At 37.8% G+C, this 26,769-nt stretch overlaps 1 protein-coding gene across 4 annotated transcripts in view; it reads right to left on the bottom strand.

Moving 5' to 3' along the window:
- CYTH1 (cytohesin 1) overlaps nt 1-26,769 on the bottom strand; it is a 186,469-nt gene that overhangs the window by 113,578 nt on the left and 46,122 nt on the right. The window lies entirely within an intron of this gene.

Here is a 26,769-nt window from a genome sequence, read left to right as displayed (position 1 = left end):
AAGAAATAATTAAAGAAAATTGTCTTTAAACATTAGAACAAGCATGGAAAACAGAAACAGAAAAAAATCCACCAATCACCACCTGAAAGAGATCCTATGAGGAAAACCCACAGGAATATTAGGGTCAAATTCCAAAACCCCCAGCTCAAGGATAAAATATTATGAGCAACAAGAAAAAAACAATTTACATATGACGGTGCTACAATTAGAATCACACAAGACCCAGCAGTGGTGACACTAAAAGACAGTAAGTCTTGGAACAATATATACAGAAGAACAAAAGAACTAGACTTCTGGCCAAAAATATCATACCCAGCAAAGCTATGCATAATTCTGAATGGAAAAAAAAAAGGATATTTAATGAATATTCAGACTTTCAGGACTTTGTTAAAAAAAAAACCCGACAACAACAAACTTGAACTTAATAGAAGTTTTGACATACAAGAGCCAAGAGAAACATAAGGTACATACCAAAGACCAATTATAAAGGACTCAATGAGGACAGATGACTTACCTTTTATACATATAAAATGTAAAACGTATGTCTAAGATTGTTATTAGTAATTGAGTAGTTCATAAGAAACATTGGGGTAGACCTGAGCATGATATGACTTCAAAATGTAAAATCGTTCAGGAACAGCTAAAAAGAGTAATTATCTTATACAAATGAGGTATGAGAGGAAGAACTGATAAAGAAGAATTAGAAGGGGGAGGAAGGCTGTTAGTTCTGGAAACCTATTTTCACTGGGAATGGGTTAAAGACGGAACAATACATATACAACCAAAAGAATATAAAAGTCTTCTAAATTCAGAAAGAAATAAAAAGCTAAGGGTTAGGGAGGGGGGAGAGGATAAGGGAGGGATCTTTAGAGGGCAGGGTGTGGGAACAGGTGAAAGGGGGAATATGGAAGGGTGTTTAGATTTATGGGAATGGGAGAATAAGGGAGGGATCACTGGAGGGTAGGTAGGTTTAGTGACAGGAGGGGAGGTTGGCAGGTAGAAGTAAAGTAGAGTCAGGAGGGATAGGAAATAAAAGATACGCAAAAACATAAAAACAAAGATTAGGGGTAGAATCTCAGGGAAAGAATATGTTTATGTATGTATGTATGTATATATGCATGTATGTGTGTATATATATGTGTGTGTGCGTGTGTGAAAGTATATATAGACATAGATACAGATATATCCATGCTTAATTGTAGCCTGAGGGGACGAAGGAAGAAGGGGAGAAAAAGAACAAAGTAAAAAGTGTACAGCAGAGAACAAAAGAAAACTTACAAGGAAGCAAAGAAAAGACAGCTTTCAACACAATGCGTAGTATTTAATATATTGGCTTTCTTGAAATGGAAATTTATTGCTATATATTTTGAATCCTCTCTTACATTCTACTGTGCACGTGACATGTTTTTTCTTTTCTTATTTTATATTTCAGTTTTAATATTTAAGTTTACAATGTTTAAATGTTTTTTTCTTATATATTTAAGATTTAGTATTCAAGTCTAAAATAAAAAAAAATATTTAAAAAGAAAGAAAGAAAGAAAGCCAGTTTGATTGTATCACAGTGTGGGGATAAGGGTTAGAGAGACGGAAATGATATACAATGAGTCTGGAAATACCAGTTATTCTACTCATTTAAAATCACCCCTGAATTTATCTATAAAACTCTAGTTGATCAAAATAGCAAATTTGGGGGAGAGATTTATATATTACTTTACTCATATTTATCGGTATTTTAATATTTTTATAACAGTATTCATTAATAACATTGGCCTTTACTTATCATGTCTCCTAATTGTGGGCAAACCCTGAGATCTACCCAGGGCCCTCTTCTTCTCTATATATACATTTTTAGTGACACTATGAGCCACAGTATCATTTATGTAAATGAGTCTCACTTCCATTTACCCAGCCCTACCCTCTCTTGTGAGCTCAAACACCACATCACCAAAGATGCCCCACAGGCATTTCAAACTCAAATATCCAAAAGAGAAGACATGATCTACACACCCAAACCAACTTTTCATCTTAAAATCCCTACTACTGTTAACTGCCACCATCCACACAGTTACCTAGACTCACAATCTCAGGGCCGTTATCAATTTATTCTATATCCAATTCATGGCCAAATCTTAATAATTGTAGGAGGTACAGTGAATAGAGCACTGGGACTGGAATCAGGAAGACCGGAGTTCAAATTTGGCCTCATACACTTAACTAGCTATATGCCCCTGGGCAAGTCATTTAATTGCTGCTTACCTCAGTTTCCTCAACCATAAAATGAAGATATTAATAGTGCCTACCTCCCAGGGTTTGGGGTGAGCATCAAATGAGATCATAAATTATAAAATACTTAGCACATGCCTGGCACATGAGAAGCACTATACCACAGTTAGTTATTATCATCATCACTTTTTCAACTTGTCTCCTATCTATTTACACAGTTACCACCCTAAGCTTACCTCTCACCTAAACTATTATAATAGCTTCCTAATTGGTCGCTCTGCTTCAAGTCTTTCCTTCTTAAATCCATCCTCCACACTGTTGCCAAAGAGTTGTTTTTTTTTTTTAAGTGTAAGTCTAATTCTGTAATTCTCATGATGAATAAACTACAGGAGTTCCATAGGAGGATCCAGATTGCCTTCAGGATCAAGTATAACTTTTGCACTTCACAACCTTTGGCAGGTAAGTGCTGAAATGGGAGTGTTGGAATTGCAGTCAGGAAGACCCGAGTTAAAATTCAGCACCAAATACTTATGAGCTCTATGATCCTGGGCAAGTTATTTAAAACTCTGTCTGCCTCAGTTTGTTCTACTGTAAAATGGAAATAATAATAGCACCTATCTCCCAGGATTGTTGTGAGGACCAAACGAGATAATATTAGTAAAGCATTTTACAAAACTTAAAACTCTATATAAACGCTAGTTATTGTCATCGTTGTCATCATCATCAATACAACTTTGACCACTGCCTACCTTTTCTGGTTTTACTACGTTACTCCAAACTGGTCTTTTCTTGCTTTTCTTTATAGATAACATTCTATCATTTGAATGCCTTAGCACTGGCTGGACTCCATAGCCGGAATGCACACTCTCTTGACCTCCACATCTAAAAATCCTCAATTTCCTTTAAAAGCTTAGCTCAAAGGCCACTTTCTATATGAAGTCTATTCTAATCCTACCAGATGCTAGTGTCTTCTTCCCCCCATCTCTCCCTATCGCTAACATTGCCTTGTACTTATTTGGTATATTTTTTGCTTATGCTTCTGCCCCTTCTGCCACAAAAAAAAAAAAAAAAAAATCACAGAATTAGTTCTGAAAAGACATCAGCTGTCATCTAATCCATGCCAGAAAAGAATCACCACTATAGCCCACCTCCACTTGAAGATATTCAGGGAGGAGGAACCCACCTCCTCTCAAGGTAACCCAATCCAATTTCAGACAGCAATAATCACGAGGAAGTTTTCCCTGACATCAAACTTAAGTTTACTTCTTCACAACTTCTACCTTTCGCTCCTGGTTCTTCTCTCTGGGGCCAAAGAGAGTAAGTCTGAGCTTTTCTCCATGTGACAGCCCTGCAAATATTTCAACACAATTATCATGTTCTCCCTCAGACTTCTCTTCTCTAGGCTAGCCATTTTCATTTCCTTCAATAGACGGACTCAAGGCCCTTCACTAAGCAGCTAGATGGTGCAGTGGATACAGCACTAGGCCTGTAGTCAGGAAGACTTTAGTTCAAATCTGGCCTCAGATACTTACTAGCTGGGCAAGTCATTTAACCCTTTTGCCTCAGTTTCCTCATCTGTAAAATGAGCTAGAGAAGGAAATGCCAAATCACCACAGTATCTTTGCCAAGAAAATGGGGTCATGAAGAGCTGGACGCTACTGAAACAACTGAACAACAATAAGAAGGCCCTTCAAAACCCTGAATGCCCTATTCTGGACGTTCTCCAGCTTATCTTCCTTAAATTGTGGCACCCAGAACTTAACACAATACTTCAGATGAGCTCTATCAAAGGCAGAGTAGAGTGCAACCAACAACTCCCTATTTGTGGAAGTAAGAAGGTAGACTAAAATCACATTAACTTTTTTGGCTGCCGTATAACACTACTGACTCTCACCAAACTTGCAGTCAATTAAAAACTCCAGATCTTTTACAGAATTATCTTACCATAAAGAGACAGTTCCTTCATCTTATACTTGCAAAGCTGTTTTTTTTTTTAATCCAACTGAAAGACTTTATATTTATCCCTGCTGAATTTCATCTTATTACATTCAGCTCAATGTTCTAGCCTGTCAGGATGTTTTTGGATCATGACTCTGTTATCCTTCTTAACCTGGTACCATCTGAAAATCTGAGGACCTTTTATCCAAGTCAGTGATAAAAAATATAAATTAGCAGAACCAAAAATGGATCTCTACCATTGTCCTGCTGACAACGGATCATTAATAACAATTCTAAGTTTGTCCATCTAATTTGTTCATCTAATTAGTTCCAAAGCCATATATAATTGTATTACTGTGTGGTCCACATATCTCCATCTTCTCCATAACTGAATCAGATTAGATTAGATTAGCATATGATATAGCAATCATAATTAGCATATTACATTAACAATTAGACATGACAGCAAAATCTTTGCTGTAAATCAGCTATATCCACATCATCTAGTAACTTCGTAATCCTGTCAAAAAAGGGGAATGAAATTATTCTGGCATGGCTTGTTCTTAAGCTGCTGCTTCTTTTTGATCATCACTTCCTTTCCAGATGTTTACCAACTGTCTGTTTAATGCTCCATTATATAATTTCCTTTAGAAGCCAAGTCAAACTCACTAGCTTATAGTTTGTAGATCCTATTATTCTCTTCCCTCCTTTGAAAAACTAGAACATTTGCTCTTCTCCAATCTTGTGGTACCTCTCTAGTTTTCCAGCTTCTTTCCAATAACACAAGAGTGGCTCAGCAATTACATGTACCAGTTCTTTCAGTACCCAAGGAGGTAGTTCATATCAGTCAGATGGCCTGAATGAAATTCATTAAAGAAAACTGAGTGGATTTTTATCCCCATCTCCTTACTTATCTTAGGTAGTGTATCCTTTTTAGACATTTTTTGTTTTGGCATTTCCAGTATAAAGATCATTTTCCTTTGAAAACAGAAGCAAAATAAGAATTAAGCAGTTTTGTCTTTTCTATTTTGTCAGTATTCAGCATCCTATACACCCCAGGCAGAAATCCTATCCCTTCTTTCATCCTTTTCCCCTTGAAATAGTTAAAAATGATTTTTGTTGTCTTAGCTTTCTCTTGGCTCCTTCACATCTTTCTGAGCTTTAACATTCTTGGACACTTTTTATAGGACTCTTATTTATCCCATTACCAGATCTTGCTTCTATGTTCTGTACATTTCCTTTTCAAATATAAATTGGATGGTGAGTTCCTACATATCCACACTTGACTTTTTGGACAAATTCTATTTTTTCCTAATCATTGAAATAGTTCCTTTTATATCTCCAGAACTTCATTCTTGAGTATCTCTCATCCCTACTAGGCTGATTTCCTTTGTAGTATTTAGACCATGGGTTACTTCTTTGTTACTTAAGTATACCTTCCTAATACACAAGTGTACCCACACCTACTTTTTACCCAGTCTGTTTCTTTTGAATAAGGTATTCACCCATCCAGAGCTATCCCAACAATTCTCAGTGACATCTACAAATTCAAATTTACTTAACTTTTACTTAACTCAAATTAACTTTTTTTATTTTTTACTTAACTCAAATTTTACTCAACTTACATTACAACCTCTAATTAGAGAGCGTACATGGTATCTAACTTGGAGAATGTACACAGACAGTCTTCTGCCTCTCCCATTCTTTTTTGTTCAGTGCCGTATTGATCATCCGATTGTAATATAAGGAGGTCCAAAGGCAAAGATCTCAAAAAGAGTACAGAGAACTATTTGAAAATATTTGTTATTTCAAATAAATCAAAATTGATTTTGTTATAGAATTTTGCAAACCTCTAAGTTTGAAAAATCCTCAAGTGTCATAAAACTAAGAAAATTATCTAGATCTCAGGTAGATGATTTTTGAGTGAGTGATATAAAAAAGGAAGCCTCTCTATATATTGTGGCATTCTCTCGTTTGAAAGATCATCTCCCAGGGGCAGCTAGATAACGCAGTGCATAGAGCACCAGCCCTGGAGTCAGGAAGACCTGAGTTCACATCCAGTCTCAGACCAGACACTTGACACTTACTACCTGTGTTACCCTGGGCAAGTCATTTAACCCAACTGCCTTGAAAAAAAAAAAAAGAAGAAAGAAAGAAAAAGAAAAAGGAAAAAAAAAGAAAAGAAAAGAAAGAAAGAAAGATCATCTCCCAGCTCAGATTCTTAAAATCTAGCCCGTGGCTGAGATCCCACTAGCCACTTGTCACTACAAGCATCACAAATGTTCAGATTCCTTAAGAGTCTGGCCAATTTGGCAAATCTTTAATAAACCTTGTCTTTGGCTGAAAAAAAATAATCTCCTAAATTTTACAAATTTAAAAAAGTAGAAGTACACAATTATAACTCAGTATCATGAAAATACTATTACAGAGAATGAATGGAAGCGGTAAATGGATCTGCTCTGGGAGGAAAAAAAAACATATTAGTGATGTCATCAATCCACAGATTATACATAAACAAATCTCTATTATACCAAATTACAAATCTTCCTCAAAAGTGCAACACATTCAGAAAAATTATAAAAATGATAACACTAGAGAGATAGAGTGCTACAGCTGCTAATGCAGACAGAGCTCCTCAACTTCCAATTTGGGCTTTTTTCCACGTAGTGGGAGAAGGAATCTTAAAGATCATCCCATTCAACCCCATCATTTTACCAAAAAGGAAATGGAGACTCAGATTTTTTTTAAAATTGACCAAAGTCACACATGGAATTTAAGTGCAAAGCTAAGTCCAGAACCCATGTCTTCTCATTTATAATATATTGTTTTTTCCCTCTACCATTCTGACATCCTTATTTCATTTTCATACAGCTTTCCCTCTTTGGATCAGGCTAATTCAGAACCAAAAGAAAAACTTGTCTCTGTTGGTATGATACAGTAAGAAAAGAGCATTGCACTAGGAATCAGGGGATCAGTTCCAGTAAGAATCAAAAGATTAATTTTCTGTTCCTTCCCTCTGAGTCTTCCCTAAACTTAAATAAATTCATATAATTAGTGCTAGAAAGGATCTTAGAGGTCCAACTCCCTCATTTTTCAGATAAGGAAAATGAGGCCCAAAGAGGTTAAATGATTTTGTCTAAGATCACACAAAATACTAAACTGCAGAACTGAAATTTGAATTTAGTGCCTTTTCTACTACACCTCAACACATTTTAATTCTAGTCTACTCCCTGGAAAGAAATTTTCATTGCATACTACAGAAAATTAGACTAGGGCAGAAGCAAGATAAACCATTCATACTTACACCACACCACTACCGTCAAGTTCTTGCTATATAACTTGCTTCTGACAACACTATACATCATCCTACATTAATGACAACCACTCACCTCCACACATAATTCTGGAAACTTCTGCAATGACAGGATTGTGCATGTGTGTTTATGTAATGAAATAGTGACCATGGGAATGACACATCAAGTAATGACACTAGAATTAAAGTCACAGAGCTTAAAGGGACCTAACAGGCAATCTAGTCTAACATTTACCATTTACATTAAGTATGAACAACTTCCACTTAAATATTTCTAATGATTAAGAAGTCATTACCCCCTAAGGCAGCCTATTCCATTTTGAAATTATTCTAATTGTTAGATATTGTTTCCTTATAATGAGTCAAAATTCTGCCTCCCTCTTAATTTCTCCCACTAGCCTTAGTTCTTCCCTCTGAAGTCACATTACATTAATTTAATCCTTTTTCCACATGGTGAGACAGGACTTCCTTCTTCTTCTTCTTTTTTTTTGTGTGTGAGGCAATCGGGGGTAAGTGTCTTGCCCAAGGTCACACAGCTAGTACGTGTCAAGTGTTTGGTCTGAGGCCAGATCTGAACTCAGGTCCTCCTGACTTCAGGGCGACTTCCTTCCTTTAGGGTTATACTCAATAATATCACACTCGTGGCTAAACCCTTGTCATGTTTCTAAAGGGAACATCTAGAGCAGGGTTCTTAATCTTTTCTGTGCCATGGACCCCCTCTTTGGCAATCTGGGGAAGCCTATGGACCCCTTATTCAGAATAATGTTTTTAAATGTATAAAATAAAATACATAGCATCACAAAGGAAACCAGTGATATCGAAATGGTTATCAAAATATTTTAAAAAAAAACAAATTCACAGGTGCTACGGTAAGAGCACTTGATAAAGAATTTCATCGGTAGATTAGAAAATCATCATTATGCTGTTAAATTAAAAAAGAAAACAAACATCCTCATCCACAGAGCCTGAGCAGTACAAACATGAGAAGATGAGGGAATGAAAGATCATAAAATTGACACAAAACTTACACCAACATTAAACCTTTCTTCTCTCTCCCCCTTCTAACTGCCCTTATCCATTGTGAATGCAGAGATCATACTAAGCAATGCATACTCAGCAACGACATACTGAAAGTTCAATCTGCACTGCCCTCCACTGACAACAAGGAGAAACAGGTTTATTTCTCAAGGATTAATAACCTTGAAATTTTTGCTGATGAATTTAAATTTTTCATGTTATATATGAGGAATAAAGGTAACGTTGTTCTCTTCAATTTCTCTCTCAAGTCTCATGCTTTTTCCCATTCTTAAGAGGAATTAATTCAAATCTAAAACAGTACAATCAACCCTAAATTACTTGAGCTAATAGTAGGAAACAATCTTACAGATAATCTCATATATCTGCATTCATTATAGTTACTTTACCCTACAGGCATGCTACAATAAGAACTGCTGCGGGAGGGCGGGGGGGGGGGGGGAACCACGAGCAATACAAGAAGATGGATTCACTCACTCATTTAGTTAACTAGCATTTATTAACTTTTCAAACGCCAAGCACTAAATGCTTGGAAATACAAATATGAGCAGTAATAAAGACAGTCCTTGCCCTCGAGGAGTTCATTCTAATGGGGGAAGACAACATATAAAATGAAGTTGAAAAAGAAAGGAGGGCTGCAGGGGGAAGATCAAGGTACCTAACATGACAATAAGTTAGAGAAAAATCTGGAGTGCAGCCAAAAAAGGAACGAAAGAGATGGTGGCCTGTGTGTCCTGCTTAAAAGGAAGTTCTGAGAGAAGAACTCCAATCAAAGGCAATGGATGGCAAGGGTGGAGGGTATCTTCAATGTGTGAATTCCAGGGCTAGAGTGAACTTCCAGGATGAAGAGGTTTCTGGGGCACAGTAGAAAAAGTCCAACGGACCTCCTGACATTTATGTTTCCAAAAGTAGACCTCATTTAACAAACACTCCAGTATCTTCTCCCATAAAAGGTTTCACTTTCCTCCACGCCTACCCTGGTCGGCAGTCATATCCAAAACACATCATCACTTAGCATCATGTCCTCTGTAACCAGGTAATCCAGACTAAGGTGAGGGCAAGGGGTGTGGAGATCAAAACTTTAGACCTTACCATTTCAGTTTATGGCAGTTGAGGAAGGGACCAAGGGAAGGTCCACATCCGAGGCTCCCTCAATCAGATATTCACAGGTCCTGGGTTCTTCCACAAGGGAGAGGAAAAAGAGAGGTTGGCTAGGGCTGCTGTTCCTTCTCAAATCTATCTATTCTGCCTCTCTGACGACCTGCAATATCACATCCCCAACTGCCTTTCAGACATATTAAACTCAACATGTCCAAAACTGAACTCATTATCTCCGCCCTCCCCCCCAACCCTTCCCTATGGCTATAGAGGGCAACATTATCCTCCTGGTCCTTCAGGCTTGCAACCTAAGTGTCATCAACTCATTCTCTTAGCCCACATGTCTAACGTGCTGCCAAGGCCTGTCAATTTCACCTCTGCAACATCTACTGAATAAGCCCCCTTCTCCCCTCTGATCTCCTACCACCCTTATGTACCAAGACCATCATCACCTCATACCTAGAATGTTGCCATAGCCTGCTGGTGGGGTTCTATCTGTCTCAAGTCTCTCCCTACTCCAATCCTCATTCCATTCAACTGCCAAAATGATTTTCCTAAAGCAAAGATCCAACCATGTGAACACACACACACACACACCACTCAATATAGTCCAGTGGCTCCTCACCTCCAGGACTAAATAAAAATCCTGTTTGACATTCAAAGCCCTTCATAACCTAGCAGTCCCCTCTGACTTTTCTAGTATTCTTTTACTTTACTCTCTGCCACAGCCTCTTTAATCTGATGATTTCCTTGCCGTTCCCCAAACAAGACACCTCCATCTCTCATCTCAGCTCTGGGCATTTTCTCTGGCTATCTCCCATGCCTGGAATACTTCCCAGGCTTCCTTCAAGTCTCAGCTAAAATCTCATCCTCTACAGAAAGCCTTTCCTAAATTCTCTTAATTTAGTGTTTTCCTTCTGTTAATTATTTCCTATTTATCCTGTACATACTTTGCTTTTACATAGTTGTTCGCTTGTCCTTCCCATTAGATTGTAAGCTCCTGGAGAGCAGGAACTGTCTTGCATCTTTTTGTATCCCCAGTGCATAGTACAGTGCCTGACACTTAGTTGGTGCTTAATAAATATTTATCAACTGACTGGTACATTAAAGAATTTTCTTCACAAAATCCTTGACAAGGTGGTCATCCACACTATAGCTCATAACTTTATAAGGAAATCCATTCTATCTTTGGAAAGCCTAATTGTTAGAAGGTTGTATTAAGCTAAAATTTATCTCCTTGTAACATCCAATGGTCTTGCTTCTGTTCTCTGGACCACCATGAGATATATGTATGTATACATATATAGTATGTATATATATATATATAATCCTCTTTCCATACAACAGCCCCTTTGAGTATCTGAAGACAACTGAACTAAATATCCACAATTCTGACCTGCATCATCCTGGCAACCTTTCTCTGGTCACACTTGTCAACGTCTCTTTTAAAAAATGAAGGCTATCTATAGGCATATGAAAAAATGCTCTAAATCAATATTGATTAGAGAAATGCAAATTAAAACAACTCTGAGGTACCACAACACACCTATCAGATTGGCTAACATGACAAAAAAGGAAAATGATAAATGTTGGAGAAGATGTGGGAAAAGTGGAACACTAATGCATTGTTGGTGGAGTTGTGAACTGATTCAACCATTCTGGAGAGCAATTTGGAACTATGCCCAAAGGGCTATAAAACTGTGCACACCCTTTGATCCAACAATACCACTACGAGGTCTGTATCCCAAAGAGATCATAAATAAGGGAAAAGGAGCCACATGTACAAAAATATTTATAGTAGCTCTTTTTGTGGTGGCAAAGGATTGGAAATTGAGAAGATGTCCATCAATTGGGGAACTGCTGAAGAAGTTGCGGTATACGAATGTAATGGAATACTATTGTTCCATAAGAAATGGTGAATTGGACTTCAGAAAAACCTAGAAAGACCTGTATAAACTGATGCTGAGTGAAGTGAGCAGAACCAGGAGAACATTGTACATATTAACAGCAACACTGTGCAATGACCAACTTTGTTAGACTTAGCTCTTCTGAGCAAAGCAATGATCTAAGCCAATTCCATATGACTCATGATGGAAAATGCTATCCACATCCAGAGAAAGAACTATGGAATCTGAATGCAGATTGAAGCATGCTAGTTTTCCTTTCTTTTGTTGTTTTTTGGTTGTTTTTTCCCTTTTGTTCTGATTTTTCTTTCACAACATGACTAATGTGGAAATATGTTTAATATGATCATACATGTATAGCCTGTATCAGATTGCAGGCCATCTTGGGGAGGAGGAAGTAGAGGGAAAGGGGAAAATTTAGAACTCAAAATCTTATAAAAGTGAATGTTGAAAAAATAAAAAAATAAGTTTTAAAAAATGAAGCCATATCTAAACACAATACTCCAAATATGGTATGATCAATACAAGGTATAATTTATGGTCTAGACTGGTGATTTTGTTGGTCCAGTGAGGAAACTCCTATAACTGTTCCGCAAATTATAATCTTCAAAGCTATCCACAGTACTGAAGGTTAGCTGACTCTCCCAGGGTCAATCAATATCACTTGAACAAAAAGTCCTCTGATTTGATTCTGCGACTAGCTATCTATATTGCCTCCATATTGTAATATAAGTTTGCATTACATTTTAAAGTAGCTAAATCACATTGTTGACTCATTGAGTTTGCTATCACCCTGAGGTCTTTTCTGCCTGAACAGCTAGCTACTTCGGCCTTACTCTGTATCAGTTCAATTGGTTCTTTTTAACCTAAACATAGACCTTTATATTTATTCCTGTCAAATTTTATCTTGCTAGTTTCAATCCATTATTACAATCTATAGAGAACTTTTTGAATCGTGATTCAGTCTTCCAATGTAGAAGAAGCATTCCTCCTACCTGTAGGAGATTTATGCAACAAGAACCAGTCAATGAAAAAAAGCCTAGCGTTCATGATCATATGCCACCTTAGTTTGAGGCAGTCTTCCACTGGTTTATCGCAGCATGCATAGGGACTGTGTGACTATTTCCAGTCTACTATACATATGGTAAGGAAAGGTTTTTTAACTGGCTTCTGAGCCAGAACTCAGTATGCATACAGAAAGGCCCTAATGACTGGTCTTTCTTCTCTTTTCCTGACTAGCTATATTCAAGTGAGAAGACAATAAATGCTTTTAGTATGTCGCACATGCTCATAAGGACTGGGTTCTCATTTGCCAGTTCCTCATTTGATCTACAAAAATTGATAAGCATGACTTCTATGTCTTTATCCAAGTTGTTGATATTAATACTGTGCAAGGAAAGGCCAAGATCAGACCCCTTTGGCATACTACTATGGGCCTCCCTTCAAAACTAATGACAATACATTTGCCAATATTTTTTAAGCAAAGATAGTCAATCAACAATGAATATTCCTAACAGTACCATCATCCAAGCTGTACTTCTCCATCTTCTCCTTAAGGATAAGATCATAGGATCACAGATGTAGAATTAAAAGGGACCTTAGAGGCCATTAATTCCAATCTCAATTTATAGATGAGGAACTAAGGCCAAGAGAAGCTAAGTGACTTGCCCAGGATCACACAACTACTAAGTATCTGAAGTAGAATTGGAACCCAGGTCTTTCCGATTACAAGTTTAACACCTTATCCATTATGCCATGCTGCCTCTCTACATAGAATTAAAGATATTGTCAAATACCTTGCTGAACTCAAAATATATTATGTTCAAAAAAAGGTTCTTAACTTGGGGGTCTGTAAACTGATATTTATGTACATATACAGATATAGATAAATATTTCAGTATTATTGGTTCTCTTTGTAATTCTACATATTTTATTTTATTAATTTAAAACATTATTCTGAAAAGGAGTCCATAGGCTTTACCAGACTGCTAAAGGTGACCATGATACAAAAAAGGTTAAGAACTTCTGGTCTACTGAATTCCTTTCATCTACTAACCAATCCTTTTAATAAAGGAAATTAATTCACTTTAGCATGAAAATTTTATAATCATGATCAAAGTATTAAAAAAGTTTTTTTGAAGACTAGGGGAAAATACACGACAGAACAAAATACTGAGTGAAAGTTCAACATATATATATATCCATGTATCTAGATCTAGATCTGTATATCTGTATATATTCTCCCTACAAAATTCTGAAAAACATGCAGATAGCAATATTCAAGTACAGCGGTTCTCTAGCACAAACCAACATAATTTAAACCACGAGGAGAAAAATGTTTATACAAAAAGGCAGATATTAAACTGGTTTTTCAATTACTTAAAGTAACAGGAATAAGCAAGATGTACTTTTATAATACCTAGGAAACAGATATTATCATCCCCCAAGTAAAGAAAATCAAACCAAAGCCACAAGAGGTATAGGGACTTCTCTGAAGCAAAAAGAAAGCAAACCCCCAGATACTTGGTTTCCAATAACACCAGCAATCTGAATCAGATCTAATTTGAAGTCCTTTAATGTCAGTAGTTTTAAAAAAAATACACGCATGAATATGTTCAGTTCTAACTGCTTCACTATGTGTCAAACACATTTTTACAGAAAGTTATATAGAGAGGTGAGTTTGACCCATGAAGTCCAGCCAAAACAAATATAAAAACTCAGTGAAGTTCAATCAAACAGTTGATTCGTGGTTCAGTTTAAGCCCTTTATAAGAATACAGACGACACCCATCACAGAAGATCAATTTCTATTCCAATTTCACACTCAGGGCTGCCCCTGGCTCCAGAAGCCACAGAGTGTTGGAAAGCTAGAGGGGCCCTCAGCAGCCATTCAGTCCAACTCACACCCAAGAGGACCTGTTTTAACCTACCTGACAAGTAGTCATCCAACCGCTAACCACTCTCCAGAAGGGGGAACCCATCACTTCTCTAGTGTACCTTTAGAAAACTCATATCATTAGGAACTGTAATATCAAGTCTAAATCAGGGTCTTTGCAACTTCTACACATTTTGCTTCTACCCTCGGGGCCGAAGAGAACAAGTCTTACCCTCCTCCACATGATAGCTAAGCCCAGTTCTTTCAAACAATCTTCATATGTTAGGAATTCAAGGCCCTTCACCACTCTGGTTGCCCTCCTTTTAACACTTAGCAACTACTTATCAGTGTTCTTAAAAACTGTGGCACTCAGAACTGAACATAACATCAGAATAAGCTCTGATGAGAGCTAAGTGCAATGTGGGACTAATGCCTCCCTATTCCTGGTAGCTAATCCTCTCTTAATGCTGTCCAAGAACACATTAGCTTTTTCCACTACTATATCACAATGCAGACTCATCCCCAAACCTTTTTTAAATTACTATCTCCCTCCCATCTTACACTTGTAAAATGGATTTTTTTTTGGTTGACTATTGAATAATGAATATCATCTTATAAGGTTTAGCCCAATGCTCTAGTCTGTTAAGACACTTTTTGGTCCTGTTATCCAATTGTGTTAATTCTCTCTGCCATTTTTGAAAAGTTGATCACTTATGGCTTTAATCCAATGCATTGACAACAATGTTAAATAGCAGAGAGACAAGTTCAGATCTCTCAGGTACTCCACTGGAGACTCCCTGCCACACACTGAACCATGAACAACTTTTGAGTTCTGCCAGCCAACCAATTCTAAATTCATCTAATTATATTATTGTCCATTCTACATCTTCTCATCTTCCACATAAGAACAGAATGAGGTTAGCAAAAACTTTGCTAACATCTAGGTAAACTATATTCACAGCATTTCCCTCATCTACTTGGAGTTCAAATCCTGCCTTAGACACTAGAAATATGACCCTAGATAAGTAACTTAATCCCTTTGGGTGTCAATTTCCTCATCTGTAAAATGGAGAAGTTGGACCTGATGAGCTCTAAAGTCCCTTCCAGCTCTAAATCTATGGTGTTATGGATGGCTCTCTAGGAGAGAGATGGAGAAAAGATACATTTGGAAATGGAGGTGGCATAAAAAATAGAATATATCAATAAAATGTTGAAAAGATACATGATAAATACAGAATCAGAGACAAGAGTCATAAAGGAGACCCATTTCAAACATACATCATACCTACCTTCTTCCCTCTCAGTAGAGGACCTCATCTCAATACTTTACTAAGAAAACGGAGGCCATACAACATATATCTCTATTCTCCCATTTCTGTATCTCAAATATCTTCCTCCTTCTCCTATAATCTCTCTTCTGCTCAGAGGAAGAGGTAGTCAATGTCAACCTTGTACCCCTGATTATCTCCTCCCCTTTCTGCAAAGACAGGAAAGCAAATCTTTACTGTATGACCCTACACAAGTCATTTAATCTCTCTCCACCTCTGCTTCCTCTTCTGTAAGATGGGGCTAATAATAGCACCTACTTCACAAGATGTTGTAAGGATCAAATACATGTAAAAGCACTGCACAAACCTGTAATATAAATGTTTAACTATTATTACACATTTACTGCCTCCTTTCCTGCTGCCTACAAATGGGGCTGGATCTCCCCCCATCAACTGACCCTGTCAACCTCATCAAACTATCACACTATACTTCTCCTCTTTTTCTTTGTCAAACTCCTGTCCTTTACCCTATTCACTTCTTGAAATCTGGTTTCAGATTACTACCACTTCAATAAAACTGCCCTTTCCAATGTTATTAATGATCTCTTAATTGCTAACTGCGATGGCCTTCTCTTAGGCTTCATCCTTCTTGATTTCTCTGAAGCATTTGACAGTGGTGACCACCTCCTCTTCCCTAGGTTTTCATGACTCTACTCTCTCCTGGTTCTCTTCTTACCTTCTCCTTTCTCAGCCTCATTTGCTGAATCATTATCCAAGTTGCACCCTTTGTGCAGGGCCCACTCTCTTCCCTCCCATATTCTCTTTTGCTGATATCAGCTTCCATGTGTTCAATTAGATTTACATAGATGATCCCTAAACCTTCATATATACATATATACTTTATCTCTCTCCTAATCTCCAGTCCCCCATCACCACTGGAGTAAATCTCTATCTAAAATGTCCTACAGGCATCTGAAAGTCAATGTCTAAAATGAAGGTCATATTTCACCCTACCCTCCTAACTTCCCCACTTTTGCTGAGGGCACCACCATACTTTCATTCACCCAAGCTGAAAATCTCAGAACCATCCTCACTTCTTTCTTCACTTTCCATATGAAATTAGTTGCCATCTCCACACCTCTTTTATCTGTCCCCTTCTCTCCACCACAACTCTAGTCCAGGCCTTCACTACCTGCCACCGGAACTATTGCAATAGACTCCTAATTCGTCTCCCTGTTTCCATCTTCTACCCTCTCCAATCTATCCTTTACATAGCCAATAAATTACTATTACTAAAGCACAGATCTGATCAGATCACTCTCCTACCTGAGGACTTCAATACCTCCCTATTACTCTTACCAAAAAATACCAACGCTTTTGACTCTTAAACAGACATACCCATGTCTCCCTTATCCTGAAAAAACCCTCACTTAATCCTTCCAATCCCACTAAATATCTTTCTATATTTCTGCTGCTCTTTGTAGCTAAACTCCTTGAAAAAGTCTTCTACAATAATCCACTTTCTCTCCTCTCATTCTCCTCTTAAACCTCACAATCCTGCTTCCAACCTTGTCATTCCACTGAAACTGTTACCTCCAAAAATTCAGTGGACTTTTCCCAATCCTCATTCTCTTGACCTCTCTGCAGCCTGTTCATCACTTTCTCATCTTAGATACTCTTTTCTTATTTGATTTTCAGGACATCATTCTCTCCTGGATCTCCTTCTATCTGACCAATCCTTCTCATTCTTTTTTGCTGGATCCTCATCCAGATCACACCTTTTAACTGAAAGTGTCCCTCAGGATTTTGTCCTGGGCCCTCTTCTCTTCTCCCTCTCCACTTCTTCACTTGATGATCTCATCATCTCTCATGGATTTAATTACCATCTCTATGCTGAGGATTCTCAAATCTAACTATCCTGACCCAACCTCTCTGCTGACCTCCAGTCTCACATCTTCAATTGCCTCATATCTCCAACTGGATGTCCAATAAATATTTTAAGCTCAACATGTCCAAAACTAAACTCAATATATTTTCCCCTAAACCCTCCCACCCCTATTGTTACTTTCTCTATGAGTGTAGTGGGCAATACTTACCCTCTCAGTCCCTCAGGCTTGCAACCTAGGAGTTATCCTCAACTCCTCACTACCACTGACTTCCATATCCAAGCTTTGCCAAGGTCAATCGATTTTATTTCTGTAACATTTCTCATATATGCCCCCTTCCTTCTTCTTACACTTCTATCACTCTAGTGCAGTTTCTCATCACCTCATGGCTGGACTTTTGCAATAGCCTATTGGTGGGTCTACCTGCCTCTAGTCTCCTACTTCATCCTCCATTCAGCCATCAAAGTGATTTTCCTGAAGCACAAAGTCTGACCATGTCACTCCCAGTGGTTCTCTTATCATCGCCAGGATCTAATACAAAATACTCTGTTTGGCATCCAAAGTCCTTAATAACCAAGCCCTCCCCCCACCTTTCCAGTATTCTCACACCTTGCACTCCCCTCACACTCTTCAATGCAGTGACATTGGTCTCCTGGCTGTTCTATGAACTACATCTTTTAGCTCTGCATATTTTTTTTCTGGCTGTCCCCCATACCTGGAATGCTTTCCTTCCTGAACTATGCCTCCTAACTTCCCTGTATTCCTTTAAGTCCCTACTAAAATCCTATCTTTTACACAAAATCTTTCCTAATCCCTCTTAATTCCAGTGCCTTCCCTCTGTTAACTATTTCCTATTTAGCCTGTATATAGCTTGCTTTTTATATATTTGTTTGTATGTATATTGTCTCCCTGATTAGTTGTAAGCTCCTTGAGGGCAGCTTGACTTTTAAAGACTTTCAGAATCTAGCTTCAGTTTACCATGCCGGGCTTATTGCACTCTATATTACAACCAAACTGTTTCTTACCCATGACATACCATTTCTTATCTACATGCCCTTTGCACAGGCTGCCATCTATGCCTATAATGTCCTGTCTCTCCCTACCTTTGCCCCATAGAATTCCTAGTTTTATTCAAAGTTCAATTAAAATCAACATCTTTAAGAAAGTTTACCTGAGGGGCAGCTAGGTGGTGCAGTGGAAAAAGCTCCAGCCTTGGAGTCAGGAAGACCAGAGTTCAAATCCAACCTCAGACACTCGACACTTTACTAGCTGTGTGACCCTGGGCAAGTCACTTAACCCCAATTGCCTCACCAAAAAAAAAAAAAAAAAAAAAAAAAAAAGTTTACCTGTTCCCAGGATAAAAAAAAAGTCTATCCTGTTCCCAACAGTAACCAGTGCCCTCACCTCCCTAGAAATTACTTTGTGAGCATTTTGTATTTACTTTCCTGCCTGCATGCTGTTTCCCACCAAAAGAATATAAGCTATTTGAGAGCAGGAATAGTTTCTTTTGAGAGACGAGAGAATTTTTCAGTGCTTATCACAGCACACAGACTTCATTTCCATCATAGTACCTTAGATATGGAGCTGGTGAGGGCCTCAGAAGCCCTCTCATCCAACCCTCTCTTTTTACAAATGAAGAAATGGAGGATCTTGGAGGTCAAGCAACTTGTCACACAAGTAATAAGAATCAGAGATGAGATCAATAAGAGCTTACTGAACAAAGGAATGAAGACCTAACTTAAGCCTCAATAATTTCTTTGAATTTTGTCAACACAAGAATGCATATTAAACTTATTAATTCCATTCCTATGGAACTGCATCCTTTCTATAATGCTGATTGGCAAATCATAGAGTTTTCAAGGAATCAAATGGGATAAAGAGATGTATAGAGATGCAATCGAAACTCATTAGGAACACACCAACAAGTCATACTTTAAAATGGGTTTATTTCTGAAATACTTCTTAAAGACACCTATGCTTACCATTGGAATAGATTATGTGTAAAAGTCAGTCTCCAGCTTTGCCTTAATTTCTCCCTTGATCTTGATCCTCTGGATATATCTTACTTAGGCCTATTACTTCATTAGCAAGTGAGAGTTTGCAAAATTATCTGTAAAAACTAACTCATAAAAAACTATAAATTCAATCAAAATGTTACACTATTGCCAAAAAGCTTTATTTTTCTGATGGAAATTGGATGGAAAACAATTCATACCTTCTCTGTCAAGTAATTAATGACAAACAAAGGAGAGGGCTTGCTATCCAAAGAAAAGTATTATCTCTTTTTTAAAAAATGAAGAATCATTTTGCAATGTAAACAATCACTGTGTATTTTATCTTCTTCCCAAGTTCAAACTTTTGCATACAGTCTTTCTTAAATTGGGTATCTATGTTCAAAGATGAAGACTCTGAAGGGAAGCAAGAAACAAATGATCATCAATCACTTAGCTAGGTGACAAATTTAAGTCAGTTTTATGAAAACTGAGGATGTTTTTTAAACTTAATATGTAATCCATACATTTTCACCTCATTTGCTTTTGAACATGTGCAGAATTATTGGAGGATATAGGTGATTTACAGAGGATACAGAGGAATAGGTGATGCAGAAAAATGCCATTAATTCAAAATATGAATAACCAGAAAGCTAAAATAACCAGATTTTTTGACAATACAGTTCAACAATATCTGATTTTCAAAATGAATGTAAGGTCTTCAAGGTCCTTAAGTATCTTTTTTTGGCAAGGTAACTGGGGTTAAGTGACTTGCCTAGGGTCACACAGCTAGGAAGTGTCAGGTGTCTGAAGCTGAATTTGAACTCAGGTCCTCCTGACTGTAGGGCCTGTGCTCCATCCACTGCACCACCTACCTACCCCCTTAAGTGTCTTCTGAATGCATCTGATACTGCTCTCTCCTTATTCTCCTCCTATCTATCTGAACACACCTGTTTCCTTCGCTGGGTCTTTATCCAAGTCATGTCTGCTAACCACAGGTGTCCCCTAAGGTTCTCTTCTGGGCCCTTTTCTCCTTTCCTTCTATACTGTCCCTCTTGGTGATGTCATTAGCTCCCATGGCTTCATTTATCATCCCGATAAAAATGATTCTTGGATCTATTTATCCAGCCCTAACCTCTCTGCTGACCTCCAGTCTTGCATCTACAACTTCCTATCAGACATCTCAACCTGAACGTCCCATTGTGTTATTGAGTTGTTTTAACCATGTCTGACTTTTCATGACCCCATTTGGGGTTTTCTTGGCAAAGGTATTACCATTTCCTTCTCCAGCTCATTTTACAGATTTACAGGAACTGAGGCAAACAAGGTTACGTGACTTGCCCAGGGTCATACAGCTGGTAGGTGTCTGAGGCCGGATTTGAATTCAGGAAGGTGAGTCTTACTGACTCCAGGCCTGGTACTCTATCCACTACGAGATCTTAAGCTCAACATACAAAACTGAACTCATTAAATTTTCCCCAAACCCATCCTCCTTCCTAATTCCCACCCCTTAACTGCCAAAAGTACTACCACCTTCCTGGTCATCCAGGTTCCTAACCTAAGCTCAGTCTGAACTTCTTACTCTTTTAATCACCCAATATATCAGAATTTTTTGTGAAGCCTTGTTGTTTCTACCTTTGCAACATCTTGTCATACATCCCCTTCTCTTCTCTAATACATCTACCTTAACAGCAGAGGTCCTCATCATCTCATATGTGAAATGGTACATCAGCTTTCTGGTTAGTCTCCCTGCCTCAAGTTTCTCACTGCTGAAGTCTATCCTTCATTCAACTGGCAAAGTGAATTTCCTAAATAAAGCACAGGTCTAACCATATCATCCCACTCCTCAATTCCATTTACTCCCTATTAACCTTCAGGATCAAATATGAAATCCTCCCTTGGCTTTTAAAGTCCTCCACAATTTGGCCCCTTCCTTCCTTTCCAGTCTTCTTACATCTTACCCTCTCAATGGGCTCTGAAATCTGGTAACACTGGCCTTTTTGCTGTTCCTTGCACATGACACTATCTCCGAACTCTGTGCTTTTTCACTCACTGGCTGTCTCTCGTGCCTGGAATGGCTTCCCTTCTCATCTCTATTTCCTGGCTTCACTGGCTTCCTTCAAGTTTCATCTAAAATTCTACCTTATACAAGAGGCCTTTTCCAGTCCTCCTCAATGCTTTGGTGCTTTCCTTCTGAGATTATCTCCACTCTACCCTAAATATAACTTGGATGTACAGAGTTGTTTGCATGTTTCTCCCCCATTAGACCGTGCCCTTAAGGGCAAAGATTGTCTTTTGCCTTTCTCAGTATCCCCAGGACTTAGTACAAAACCTGGCACATTGTGAGCACTTAATAATTACATACTGACTTGACCTCAGTATATTATATTTTAATCCATTGAAATTATCATAGATATGTAGTAACTAAATTAACCAGACTACTAAATTCCAAACATCTCTTTCTAGATGAATGGGACTGTAATGTATAAAATCATAATAACATTGTGTTAACATTGGCTAATCCAAGTTGCTAAAATGTATAAAAATAAGGGCCAAAGATATGGGGTTTGTGTTGAAGTCAATTCTCAGCTGAAACTGAAAAACAGGCACTCCACCCACGATATCCTGCTAATTCAGTCTTGCCAATCTAAACACTGATAGGCTCTTGCTAGTTAACAAAACCACAACAGTCAGACCCAAGAGTTCTTACACAATCTTAACCAGTATTATGATACATTTAGAAAGTCAGAGAATGGCAAAATAGATTGAAAAACCCTGGGTATTTCAACAGTGTAAGATGAACATAAGCTCTGTGTTTTTGGTTGTTGATAAACACTGAAGTCATGCACAGTAGGATGATTAGTTACATCTTTTTTGCGGGGGGGGGGGGGGGGGGGGGGGGGAATGGGCAATGGGGTTAAGTGACTTGCCCAGGGTCATACAGCTAGTCAAGTCAAGTGTCTGGATTTGAACTTGGGTCCTTCTGACTCCAGGGCTGGTGCTTTGCACCACCTAGTTGCTCCTGGTTAGTTACTTCTTAGAGATTTCCTTTCTTTGCCTATGGCTAAACTTTCTGGTCTTACTAATTTTAACAACTCGACTTAGAGAAGGAGATGGTGAGGATTAAGGTCAAACATTGAGGCATCACTTCTGAGTCCACAGGAGTTAAAAAACTATGCCATTCCTTGTTCTGTTCCCAGGCATTGTGATGTTCAGTCCTGGGGAGGGGGGCCTGCCTTTAATTTTTCATATTCATTAAACTTAAGTCCCCCACTCCAATGGGGAGCAGGAATTGCTTAAGACTTAGGATATGTCTTGTGTCTAAGTCTTCCCAAATTGGGGGAATAAAAGAGATAGTGTGTACAATATGAATAATATAAGGAACAAGTAGTTTGTTTCTACACTCAAAAGGAATGCTAAACACAGACCACCCACAAACACCTATTAAGAGAACAATTAAACAGGAGTCAGGAACAATTTACATCTACTGCTATAATTTCCTGAAACACTAACATCTAGAACAATTTGCTGTACTGCTAATTAGTCATTTTACATTTCACCTCAGCTTCACACTGTCCCTACAATTTTGCTAGTAAAAGTCTTCTTCTGAACTACCATCCTCTCTAATGCCTAAGCTTTCTTTCCCTAATGAAATCAGGGAATTCCAAACCTTCCAAACTCAAGTCTGCCTCTAATCATGGACATGTCAATCTCAGTAGAGGAAATCATTCTCCTAAAATCAAGAAACAATAAGAACAAAAGAGAAAAAGGCAGCCAGCTTTCCTAAGCTGGATATGTCCTCACAGTCACATGGAGGTCAAGTGGGAGAGTGGTCACCCCTTTCCCCTACCCACTCCTCAGGAAACAGTTCAAGACAATCCTCATAGTCTTCTCAGCCAGAAAGGAAAAGAAGAATGGAGGGGTGGATTGATTCCTTCTGTATATCCAATGAATTCATTAGCTCCTCTGGCCCAGCAGCAAATAAGGAGGCTCTTCATCTTAAAGTGAAAACCCCTGAGGGGGCAGCTAGGTGGTGCAGTGAGCACCGGCCCTGAAGTCAGGAGGACCTGAGTTCAAATTCGGCCTCAGACCAAACACTTGACACTTACTAGCTGTGTGACCCTGGGTAAGTCACTTAACCCCAATTGCCTAAAAAAAAAACAAAAACAAAAAAACCAAACCCTGAGTCACACATGGCCTGAAGCAGACCCCAAGGCTCCCACATAGCAGACCAGAACCAATGAAAGTAGTTCTAAGCACAATACATGGAACAGCCCACAGAAAATCTGGTGACTGTGCATATTTAAGGGACAGGGGTGTAAGAAAGTTTTATAACTCTGAGGTTTGGGCAGAAATATTTTTAAAATTTTAAATCATTTAAGCAGTGTACTCTCTCTTGTTTTCAACCAACATCTCTATTTGAATGACTCCCGAATGTTTTATCTCCAACCCTAATGTCTCTTCTGAGTTTCAGATCTACGTCTCCAGGTGCCTTTAGGATACCACTTGTACACCCCGAGAGTTATTAAAAATTTAACATGTTTAAAATAAAACCTATTTTTCCCTTCCTAATTTTTCTATTTCTGTTTGTAGTTTGTAGTCTCCTTACCTCAAATGTTTGCAACCTTAGGATTATTCTTGACTACTCTCCCTCTCATATTCAACAGGTTACAAGTTAGGTCAATTTCACTTCTACAATCAACCGACAAACATTTATTAAGCACCTACTACGTTCCAGGCACCATGCTAGGGGCTAGGTATACAAATACAACGAAAGAAACAATCCCTACTCCTAATAAGATAGACAAGTATACATATAAGCATATATAGAATAAATATAAAAAGAATAAACAGTAGTTAAATACAAGTTAAAGAAGGAAGACACTAGCAATCAGAGGGGATTGTGCTCTTGGGTATGTTCCCTCTTCTCTATTCCTTGTGGTAGCCCTCATTACCACCTGACTAGACTGCTTCAACAGTCTACTAATAGATCTCTCTGACTCTACTTTCTCCCTTTCCATACTATTCCTCAAACCCCTGCCAGAAAGATCTTTTTTATGCATAGATTTGGTCATATCACTACTCTGCTCAAAAATCTTCAGTAGTTCCCTATTATCTACAAAGGGAAGTTCAAACTCCTTTGTTGGGCACTCATTAGTGAGCCTTTATAGCTACAGCTTTTTTTTTTTCATTTTTATTTATTTTATTTTTGATGTATGGAATAAAACAAGCATTTCTATAACTGTATAAAAAAGATGATTGCATATGCAAATCTATTATGTACAACTTGCTGTTCCTTTTAAATATATGATAAAGTCATAGTGCAAATTTCTTTTTTTCCCTTCCCCCTAGAGATGGCTACCATTAGACACAAATATGTGTTATATATGTGTGTATAGACACACATACACATATGTAAAATCATTCTATTTATCAGTTCTTTCTCTGGATGTAGATAGTATCTTCCTTCATATGTCCTTTGTAGTTAATTTGGGAATTTATAATAATCAAAATGACTTATTAGCTCTCTGCTGTTCTGAAAACAATATTGCTGTTACTGTACACAATGTTCTCTTGGTTCTGCTCACTTTGCTCTTTGTTATTTTGTGGCTATCCATGTTTTTCTAAGATCATCAAGCTCATCATTTCTTATAGCACAGTAGTATTCCATCATAATCATATACCACAGCTTGTCCATTGATTCCCCAATTTCTAGTTCTCTAGATCGATCCCCAATCGATTCCACAATTTCTAGTTCTCTGACACCACAAAGAGCTCTATAAATATTTTAGAACATATAGGTCTGGGTCAAAGGGCTTAGGCAATTTAATAACTCTGTGGGCATAATTGCAGGTTGCTCTCCAAAATGCCTGGATCAGTTCACAATTCCACCATGAATTAGTGTCCCAATTTTTCCACATCTGCTCCAACATTTATCACATTCCCCAACTGTCATTTTAGCCAATCTGATAGGTGTAAAATGATATCTCAAGGTCGTTTAAATTAGTATTTCTCTAATCAATAATGATTTAGAGAATTTTTTCATATGACTATAAATTGTTTTGATTTCTTCATTGGAAAGCTGCCTGTTCATATCTTTTGACTATCAACTGGGGAATGACTTGTATTCTTATAAATTTGATAAAGTTCTTTATATACTTGAGATATGAGAAACTGTCTATAAATTCCCCCCCCAATTTTCTGCTTTCTTTTTGATGTTGGCTACATCTGTTTTGTTTGTACAAAACCTTTTTAATTTAACATAATCAAAAATGTCTATTTTCCACATCTCTCTCTGCTATCTCCTTTTTATTCATAAATTGTTCTACTATCCATAAGTCTGATAAGTAATATGTTCCATGTTCTTCAAATTTTCTTGTAATATCTCCCTTTATAACTAGGAATGTATGCATTTTGATCTTATCTTGGTAAATGGTATAACAGCTACAGCTTCTCCAACATATACTATTTCCATCATTTGTCATCTTTACCAATTTTCTGGGTATGAGGTAAATATCTCAAAGTTGTTTTGATTTCTATTTTCTGTATTATTAATAACTCAATAATTAATGACTAATAGTTGCCAATCTTTTGAGACATTTCAAGTGGTCAGTTTTTAAAAGAGAAGAACAGGGGCAGCTAGATGGTGCAGTGGATAGAGCTCAGGTCTTGGAGTCAGGAGGACCTGAGTTCAAATCTGGCCTCAGACACATGACACTTACTAGCTGTGTGACCCTGGGCAAGTCACTTAACCCCGAATGCCTCACCCCCAAAAAAGCAAAAACAAATAAAAGAGGAGAACAAATTGTTAATATTTGGGAAATCATTTAGAACTCTAACAGAGAAATGCAAATTAAAGCAATTTTGAAGCACTACCTTTTTCATTACTTCAATGAATTTCTCAAGTCAAGACCACAAGCATCCATTAAGCACTTACTATATGCCAAACACTGTACTAAGTGATGAGGTTACAAGGAAAGGCAAAAAACAATCTCTGCTCTAAAGGAGCTGACAGTCTAATGGGACAGGCAACATGCAAACAACTATGTACAAATAATATACAGGATAAACTGGAGGTAATCTCAGAGAAGAGTCACTAAGTTTAAGGGCTGGAAAAGGCTTCTTGTGGAAGGTGGGACTAGCTAAGACTTGAAAGAATCCAAGAGGTAGAGATGAAGAAGGAGAGAGTTCCAGGCATGGGACACAGTCAGCAAAAAGTGCCTGTCGTTAGAAGAGGAA

Source organism: Vombatus ursinus, unplaced genomic scaffold (genome assembly GCF_900497805.2).
Source record: "Vombatus ursinus unplaced genomic scaffold, bare-nosed wombat genome assembly UNPS02008996.1, whole genome shotgun sequence".
NCBI classification, from domain to species: domain Eukaryota; kingdom Metazoa; phylum Chordata; class Mammalia; order Diprotodontia; family Vombatidae; genus Vombatus; species Vombatus ursinus.
This window is presented reverse-complemented; position numbering and strand designations above follow the sequence as displayed.